At 41.2% G+C, this 10,386-nt stretch overlaps 1 long non-coding RNA gene across 1 annotated transcript; it reads right to left on the reverse strand.

The window, feature by feature from the left end:
- Window positions 1-275: 275 nt before the first annotated feature.
- Window positions 276-6,936, reverse strand: LOC117201218 (uncharacterized). The gene is made up of 2 exons (XR_007477237.1): window positions 5,945-6,936; window positions 276-461 (listed from the first exon to the last, which is right to left on the reverse strand). It is a non-coding gene; the product is annotated as an uncharacterized LOC117201218 (long non-coding RNA).
- Window positions 6,937-10,386: the final 3,450 nt, after the last annotated feature.

The following is a 10,386-nucleotide window of genomic DNA, read 5'->3' on the forward strand; positions in this document are numbered from 1 at the left end:
GAATCTCTGGGAATAGAATCCAGAATCATCTTTTTAAAGAAGCTTCCCAGGAAATCTTTATGCATTCTAAAGTTTGACAACCTTTGCCATAGAGGACACTCCCTCTAAATCATGAGAATAAAGGAAAAGTTGGATTTTTGTTTAGTTTTTGGTCACCTAATCTGCTACAAACACACACACACACATACACACACTCATTATTTGGAAATAATCCATTGTATTTTATGGGTGTACATGCTAAATTGATGTAATAAAAAGCCACCAAAATACAATGCTTTAGATACAACAGGATTTATTTATTTCTCATGGGTGGTCTTGGGTAGGGAGGTGGCTCCAATCCAGGTGGTCATTAAGGGATCCAGGTTACTTCTGCCTTGTTGCTCTGCCTCTTCTAGAGGGTTGTCCTCATCTGCATGGCCCATGGTCAACACTGGCTCTTACCATCATGTCCACAGTCCAGCCTACAGTAGGGAAAGGAGTTGAAGTGGAGAGCAGTAACATTTAAAATGTGATCTACAAGTTGTATACTTTACTTTTACCCATTGGCTAAGATTAAAAGAATTAAAAAAAAATAGTTTAAGTGATGGAAGACAGCCAGAACACTTCTAACTTCATTAGAAAAGTTCCAGCATTTCTTCTTAGTCTTAATTAATATATGTACATGTGACATAATTAATGCTAATAAATCATTCTTCATCTTGCTATAGGTAATTATAGCAATTGGTGGGCCTATTCTCTTCCATGTTTTCATGACAAATGCTTACTATATTTCTATCTTGGAAAAGAAATAGGAGTCCTACCAACTATCTTTTCAAATTTTCAGTTCACAAACAGAGAATGAGCCAGAACCTTAGTCATTTCATCTATGAAATGCTAACTGGCTTGGTGAATGTACAAAAATATACATGGATACAATTCTATGCCAAATGAAGGGAGATCAAATAGTAGACACTAAAGAAGAGTAATGTAACAATGTGTGTACAATACTCATCTACCTTGTCCTCAGTGACACCTAACCACAGTTAGATTTGGTCTCGCTACACACACTGGGTACTAATATAGGTACAACAGTTAGCTGACTGATTCTTTCCCCTTATTACTTTTTGGGAATGAAATGGGAAACATTTTATTGGTGTTCCTTCAAGAAGAGTTACTCAAACAAAACTTGCTCTTCAAAAATCTCAAATATGATCAAATCCCTGATTAAATCCAGTCATGACTTCCCATTGCTCTTGGGTTAAAGGTTCATTCAATTAATAAGGAAATAAACCCAGCATAAACTAGATTACCCCCAAGAAAGTGGGAAGTGGGGTGGGGGGGATTGACTCACATAAAGAAAAATTCAAGGATAGATTATTTTTAAGTTCAGCTAGATGAGGTGACTCACATGGGTCAAATGCTCTTATTTGGTCTATTTTAGCTTTATTGTCAGGCAGGTTCTTCATTTACAATAGGTGATAAAAAAAACTCAGGCCTATATTCTATATTAACAACAATCCCAACAGAAAAAAAAAAAAATAAGCCTCTTCCCCAGCCCCAGAACTGTTTTGTTGCTTTTGATTTAACTGGCCTAGATACCAACATGTGGTTAGGATGTCCAGAACCAATCACTAAAGTCAGAGGTTTACAATGTTCTGATTGGCCATGTCTGAAGCTGAAAGTAAAGTAGATTCACCTGGTCACATGTAATGAAAGTTAAGAGTAGTTCCTCTGGGAAAATTAGGGGGTGGACCTAGAAGAAATGGATTCCTGATAGGTCAAAACACAGATGTTTACTATAGTTCACCTCCTGACCGCACAACATCCACACATCTTTTTCTTATACATAACAATTCAAAATTCCCCAAGCCTACATTAAGCAATAATATCATATGGAATCAAAAGCATATGTACTAGCACCATTCAAGTGTTACCCAGCTACTGCAACCAGACTGAGTCTAGACTCTCTTGTTAATGTGCATTCCTCCTGGTTCAGAAACCTATTGTAAAATGATACATTTAATCATCTCCAACAAACAATGTATATTTGTGAGGAAGAAACAAAATAACTACCATAAAAACTTCTATTTGAAAAAGGGGAAATGGGAGGAGGGGTGGCACGCAATGGACTATTTGCAGGACAGGAGTAGAGCAATCCCTTGCCTTGGCTTTGGAGTGAATTTCTTGAGGACCCCTTTTGTCTACTCTGGAATCTGTCTTCCGGGATGACCTCCCGTGTAATATGTCCTCTATGGCCATCGATGAGAAAGGCACTGGGGAGTTTTTACTTTCTGGTCATCACACTCTACTACTGGTGCTATTTCTGTTAGTGTGGGTTTAGGATCCTGAGTACTGCCTTGGGGGTTGAGCAATCACAGCCCTGAGTTTATGGGTGTTTGAGTTTCTCTGGAAACCCAAGTTCCTTAAAAGTTTAGTAAACTCTACAATCTATGTTTCCTATAAATTCAGGGAGTTAGCAACAAAAGCCAGCATCGGTACTGAGGCCTAATCCTTGATTCTAGATCCTAAAGGGGTGGTTTCTGTCTTCTAACAATTAACCTTGATGTTTTGTCAACAGAGGTGGGTGCAGCTCCTGATTTCAATCTTATCTTCTGATTTCATTCTACTCTCCCCACTTTTGCTAGCACTAAATTTAGACTGGAACAGAGGACTTTACTTTTCAAACTCCAAACAGTTATAAAGTTTCTGACTCCTAGTCGTTTGGGATTTCAGGACAAGGGCTAAAGGGCTGCTCTTAGTGTTTTCACTGCTCCCAGACAAACCAGCTTTAACTGCAGCTTGTCCCTTTCTTAAACGACCTCACTAAACCTCACAAAAAAAGAACCAGTACAACACTGCTATATTTAAGATGGATAACCAACAAGGACCTACTGTATAGCACAGGGAACTCTGCTCAATGTTATGTGGCAGCCTGGATGGGAGAGGAGTTTGGTGGAGAATGGATACAGGCATATGTGTGGCAGAGCCCCTTTGCTGTGCATCTGAAATTATTACAACATTGTTAACTGGCTATACTCCAATATAAAATAAAAAGTTTAAAAATAAATAAAGAACCAGTACATTACTATCTAAAGAAAAAAAAAAAAGAACACATCTTCTAATCTCTAGTCTCAGTAGGCCCATACTCTGAGTCCCAAGATACCACAGATAACAAGTTAATCAACTGTTGTGTTTCACTTCTCAGCTAAAGAAATGTAAGCAGATAGGGTAGGGGATCCTTGGAGAAAGAGAACCAGGCATGGCTTTCTTGACAGAAGAGAAGCCATTTTGGCCTATGACATTTTTTTGATCTAAGCCTGGCCACAATGCTTGCCCTTGAATGGGTTTCAGTAATAAGGATCTTAAGAGAACAGAAGGACAAACTTATCAGGCAAGAGAAATAACAATAACAAAGATAACAAATCAGTTGTAAAGACGCCAGGTTCTATTTTGATGGTAGACTAGCATCAAGCACTGTCTTGAGCTGTTTTACAGAATTTAAATCCACACCCCACCCCCACACCCCACCCCCCACCCCCCCACCCCCCCAACTCAGGTGCTCAACCGCCAGATCAATTGGAATCTAAGGAGTGATGATGTTGACCTTTTCTGACCCTCACTACTTTGATCAACTGAAGTTGGATTCTGTCCCAATTTTGCTGTTTGGGGAGAGACTGCTTTGGACCGGTGTTCTCCTTACTGGCTGCAAGTAATAAATCTTTCCTTCTCCTGATCTTTCGCTTGGTTGTGGCTTTTGGCTTGACATCCACCAAGAGGCTGAAATGGAGCAGGACCCTGTAGGGTCCTCCCAGGTACAAGTACTTTCCGTGTCTCCCATTTCTTATTTGTAGGAAATAGGCTTCATTCAGCCTCCTTCACCTTCCCTGAGTTCCAAAGTGTAGAGTCAAACAGTTACTAATCACAGAAGGGAGGGAATGCAGAGACAAGGGAGGAGCAGTCAAGAAACAATAGTGCAGCCTTGGGGCAGGGTCCCGGTTCCTCCTCAAGGAGTATATATAACAATATCTTCTGCAGGAACTAAGGCCCCCACTCAGGTGGAGGATGGTAATTTCAGGCTGAGTACACGACTCCTAGAACACAGCCCTGTACCAACCAATCAGAAGAAAGCCACACACCCTGCAGCCCTCACCCCAAATTTTCCCTATAAAAACTTCTCCCTGAAAACCACCAAGGAGTTTGGGGTTTTAGAGCACAAGCCACCCATCCTCCTTATATTGGTGCCTTTACAATAAAGCTGCACTTTCCTTCACCACAATCCAGTGTCAGTAGATTGGTTTTATTGTGCATGGGTGAGGGGACCCAAGTTTGGTTTGATAACAAGGTGAACCCAGTTTTCAGGTAACAGAAAGAGGTCCTCGTTGCCTCTTTCCTACCTACACCCGGCTAATTCCACACTTCAGCTGTCACCACACTTTGATTCTTGTACCACTTAAAAAAAATAATAATAGATCAAGACACCTCCAGTTTTAAGTTACTAAAATATAGCTCAAACAGGCTTGCCTGGTAAGAGGAATTTACCGGCTCACAAACCCGAAAAGTTATGGAGCAGATCTATTCAGCGATGTTAACTGGACATAATCTCTCAGCACTACTCTCCTCTGTGCTGGCTACAGAGAGACATTTCCTTTGAGAGAACTGAGCTTTTCCCTCTGGTTGCAATAGCCAACACCACCAGCAAAAGGCCCAGAGTTGGCCCTATTGGCTCTGATTGGCCTGGCTTGGGTTGCATGTTTCCCCCTCTTAACAATTCCTGTGGGGAAAGCAGGAAGTTATTCTCTGATTCGCCACGGCTACTTCAACACAGGCCCACATTTGAAGCTGAAGGTAGACTGGCTCTGCCTAAACCTAATGGTTTGAAGACTGGCTCTTTACCCAAAAAACTGAGTTCGCCTCTTGATGGATGTTGAGCCAAAAGATACAACCAAGCCAAAGACTGGGAGAAGGAAGGATTTATTATCTCTTGCAGCAAGTAAGGAGAACACCGGGGATCTTTCCAAAGCAGTGTCTCCCCAGACAGCAAAACTGGGGAAGTTTTAAGCTAATGGTACATGCATATTCATGTACCATTGGCAGTTGATAGAGCAGTTGACAGAGACTTGGGCAGTTGACAGAGTCCAAGCTTTAGTTGATTGAAGTCAGGAGAGTCTGAAAAGGTCAACATCATCATCCCTTACGTTCAGGGTGATCTGGTGGCTGAGAGCTTCAGGTTAATCTTTACCATTGAAATAGAACTGGGGGTCTTTACAACTGATATATTCTCTTTGCTATGGTTACTTCTTTTGCCTGAGAAGTTTGTCCTTGTGCTCTCTTAAGATAATTACTACTGAGACCTATTCAAAGGCAAGCATTGTGGCCAGGCTTAGCTCACAAAATGGATTAGGCCAAAGATGGCCTCTCTACTGTCAAGAAAGCCATGCCTGGTTCTTTTTTTCCCCTACCCTATCTGCTTAGAGTTTCCCAAGGATAAATCATAGTATCATTCTCTGACAAAAGTGAGGATGGATCCTGAGCAGTTTAAATCAATATATAATGACCAAAACAGATTCAATGTGACCTACAAGGCCTTGTATGTCCTGGTCCCTGCCTATCTTCAGCCTCATTGATTGTATTCTCCTACTTACTCATTGGGCTGCAGCCACACTGGCCTTATGACACATCCATTTCTGCTTTGGGCCTTTCCCATATGCAATTCCCTCTGCCCGAAACAAGACTCCTCTCCCCACACCCCATTTGATTGGTTCATTTCTAGTTATTTTTCAAAAGTCAGCCCAATTATCACTTCCTCAAGGAAAGCTCAAGTTGACTTCTAAACTGGGTTGCATCCTTCCTTGTATCTTCCCCCACAGCCTCCGAACCTTTTCTTTGTAGTGCCTGTCATAATCTCAATTTAAGTGTTTAGTTGTGTAATTACTTTCAGGTCTGGGCAGACAAAATATCTCTGTACCTTTAAAATATTTATTTATTTATTTAGCTGCACTGGGCCTTAGTTGCCGCCCATGGGATCTTCGTTGCGGCATGCGGGATCTTTAGTTGCGGCATGCAGGAAATAGGCAAGCTGAAGGAATATGTGATGCTGGAGATAATTCTTTTTCTCTCATTAATCTCTATATGTCTGGATCTAGATTGTCCCCAACTCCCTCTCCCTTGCACACCAATACCAATTTTTTCCTAGGTTGGTTGGTCACAATTATCTAAAAGAGAAGATATTTTAGTTGCATAATAATACATAACTATGAGGGAAATCGGGAGCAAAAATAATTTTCAATAAGATATTTCTGAAAGATACATCATGTTACTTAGTGCAAAGTGCTCACAATCTGAAATAGATAAACTTCGTTCTGGTGCTAGTTGAGCCATTAACCAGCTCTTTGTAGAAACGTATTTATTCTCTCTGAGCCTTTACTTACCTGTAAACTGAAAATAAATATCTACCTTGCAGGATCCTTGTAGTATAAAAATAATATGTACTTTGTGTTCAGCACTCAGTAGACAATCAATATTTGGTATATATTCTTATGATTATTCTTGGATCACAGAGCTGTCATTATAGTACAAAGCATGGATTAGAAACCTTAGCCATCACTGCACATCACCCAGATGGAGATTGTCCCTCCCCTGTAGGATCCCTTTAGTATGTATTTATTAGCTGCAGTGTTTTATAATACACCCTTGTGTTTTGAAGGAAGCTCCGATTTCTAGAAATTTATGTTATATTATAGATACCACCTCAGCCTTGTCCAACCACCAGCATTTAATTCATAATACATTTCACAGACCCCATTCCTCTTTCTCTCCGAAGCCATGAAACTTGTGAAGAAAATCTACAAAGCCCACTAGGGAGGGAGAGAGATGGAGGGAGGGCACGATGAAATGAACTCACTAAACCAATTGTCCTCCCCTCCTTTGTAAGGCCTATGCGCCTCCTCAGCTTGTCAGCAGAATACTCTTTTAAAAGACCCTACCTTGGGGCTTCCCTGGTGGCGCAGTAGTTGAGAGTCCGCCTGCTGATGCAGGGGACACGGGTTCGTGCCCCGGTCCGGGAAGATCCCACATGCCACGGAGCGGCTGGGACCATGAGCCATTTTCAGGGGCCTTGTTCAGTAAGTTTTCTTTTCTTTCCTGTATGTTTAACCACCCACCTCAATCTGCTCTCTCCCATCAGTAGCTGGAGTCTTTCCCGTCTTAAGACATTCTTTCCTCCATCCGACAACGCCCTGGAGCTTTTTTGCTATCTGCTTCCTTCTCTCTGTAGCCAACCTTCTTTAAACATCGGCTCTCCCTATCTCCACATCCTCACTTCCTGTTTATCCTTCAACCTCAGGCAATCTGGCTTCTGTCACCAGGACTCTTCTCCTGAAGCTCACTTGGCCAAGGATTGCAAGGAATGCCCCACTGCTATACCCAAGGCACTTCTCGTTACTTGTCTCAGGTGACGGCTCCTTAGCATGTGGCCCTGCTCACCAGGTCAGACCTCGTTCATGAGGCTAGTCCTTAACCTGGTTCCCACAACAGCACACACCTCTGGTTTCCTCCTTTGGGGGCTCCTCTTCTTTCACAGGGGGTGTCCCTCTGAGGGTCCTGTCCTAGAACTCCACTTTTCTTCTCACTCAGAGTGTAAGGGTATCTCCCTCAACTGCCGTCTGTCTGCAGATGATTCACAAATTTCAAACTCCAGTCTGAATCCTTTTCCTAGGTTTCAGGCTCAGCCATCCAACTGCTTACTGCACATCTCCCCATGGATGTCCCTCAGGTGCCTCGAACTTAATGTTTTGATCACTGATTTCTTTTTATTCGCTCTCAAAGTCCCACTTCCAGGTCCTCTTCTCTTCCTGTCATGTCTATCTCCAGTGAAAGTCACCCCAACTGCCCCAGCCAGGTCACAAACCTGGGTGACATTCTGGAGTCCCGCCTCTGCTTCTCCGTGCTTCCAAGCAGTTACTAGGCTCCATTTCTTCTACCTCTGTGACGCCCATGTACCTGTCCATTTCTCTCCTTCCTATTGACTAATCTCTAATTCAAGACCACTCTAATTTTCCCTAAGTCACTACTCCTGTCTCCCCACTGGTGTTCTAGCCCCTGCTACTGTGTTCTCTCAATCCACTCTCCCTAGTGCTACTGGAGAGATATTTCCAACATCCAAATCTGATCATTTTCTTCTCTCTTAAAACCCATGATTGACTTTCTACTGCACTTAGGCCACAACCCAAACCCCTTACCACGACTGTCACTAACCCCCATGGTCTGGTCCCTGCACATGGCCACAGCCTGAGTAGTCACCCTCTCCCTCTTCACTTCCTATACAAGTCATTTGGAACGTGGGTTTTTTTTTTTTTTCCCCCTCAAACATGTCGTGCTCTCTCCTGCCCCTGGTTCTTCATATACTCTTTTTACTCTTTTATCTCCACCGAGCACTCTTCTCTGACTTTCTACTTGGCCTGAATAATTCCTATTCATCCTTAAGATCTTAGCTTAAATATTACTTTCATGGGAGGTTTGCTCTGAGCTTTCAAACATGAGGTAAGCACCCTTCTGACTGCACCCCAGCACACAACACAGAGTGTTTTATCACAGCCCGTTTACATGTCTGTTTTCCCACTTGACTATAAGTTCTTGGAGAGCAGGGAACACATCTTGTTCACTGTTATATCACTGAATGAGAGAAAAAATAAGAAGTATATTGAAGTGAGAATAATGCAATGAGCCATCACCATGTAAGTTTAATTTTAAATATAGAATTAATTTAAATTTAATTTTAAATATAGCCTTTCTTAAAGGCTGAGAAAGCAGAGCCTGGGAAATGCTACCACTAATGTGAAACAAGAATGACCAGATATGTCGTTATTATTACACCTTTTAAGGGATGTTTTTGCGATGGTATTTCCATCCGTTTCTGATCCTTCTGTGATTTGAGGATTTCCTGAGCAAACCCTTGTAACGATGCCATTTGACTCTGGTTATGGTCATGTGCTGATTAAGCTGCCTCTCAAGAATGTGAAATTGAAACACAAATGACACATCAGTATCTCAAGCATCACCATAACCTATGACAGTTTAGAAACTTCAGATGAACCATTTTGCAATGGAAAATGAGACTAACAAGCCTTCATTTCTAAAGTTTTTTTTTTTTTTTTAATTTCTGACAAAGTGCCTTGACTTGTTATTCTTCCCCTTAGAAATGTTTTTTAGGGAATAGATTAACTTTCCCCTCACATTTGGAATGAACAGAATTCCTACCACAGTGGATGGCCTACATTAAAACATAAACAAGTAAATAAACGAAAAACAGTAAACACACTTTTCCTAAATGTTTCCATTACTGTAGCATTCTGCTCTGCCTGTGTGAGCATAGGCAAGGAATACAAATGTATCAGCCTAAGATACAATGTCACAGGTTGATCAGAGCTTCTTTTCTGCCCCCAGGAAGGAATTAAAGTTGGTTTATTTGTTTCCTTTTGGTTTGTGGAAAGAATACTGAAGAAGATTTAAGTCTCAGAATGTATCACCTGCTGTGTAATCCTGGGCAAGTTACTTAATCTCTCTGACATGTCCCCTCATGTGTTAAATACATGTTCCCTAGTGTTAAAAAATAAGATAAAATGGGATTCATAACTGTCTCACCTATTTTAAAGATTAGTGTAAATACTAAATGAGATAATGCATGTTAAAGATTTTGGGTAGGTTTTTTAGTAGCAGAGTCTAGACTACAATCCTAAACCATGTCATTTACTCATATCAGACTGAGTTTAACATTCCAATAAGTATGCTTTTACTAGTTTCTCTGCTAAATTTTTTTGAGTATCTGTTTTGTGAGTTGGTACTACTTTTACCTTTAACAGTGGCCCTCACCCACCAAAATTATGACTTTAGCCTTTTTTGGATTTTAAATTTAGAGAGAGACTCTTTTGGTTCTTGTTCACTAGTAGACAATAGCTATTAATGTTTTAAGATTTAAGGAGAATCAGGAAAGTCTCCTTTATTAAAGTATATCAGTATTACCACTAGGATCACACCCACCTGACATCTCCCAACCCTGTGCTAAGCACACCATTCTTCAATAGTTCTCACTTCCTTATCTCTCTCTACCCAGTCTAACTAGGGTCAGTGATCATAAGATTTCAGAGAAATAAATGTTAGGGACCCCCAAAGAAATGCTTCTTTAGCATGTGTTTTTGATGTTCTGATTTAATGTGTGTGTGTGTGTTTTTTTTCACCTTCTACTCCAACTTTTCTTTCAGGAACCCCTATTTTGTGGTCACTACTTAAATGTACTTTATTCTCTTGGGGCTTAAAGTCATTGTGAAATGCAGAACAATTGCTTGGCAATCAACCCATGTTCAACTTAGAGGCGTGCCTAATTACTGACAGATCAAGGAGATTTTCTGCCAA

The sequence above is a fragment of the Orcinus orca genome, chromosome 4 (genome assembly GCF_937001465.1).
Source record: "Orcinus orca chromosome 4, mOrcOrc1.1, whole genome shotgun sequence".
NCBI lineage: Eukaryota > Metazoa > Chordata > Mammalia > Artiodactyla > Delphinidae > Orcinus > Orcinus orca.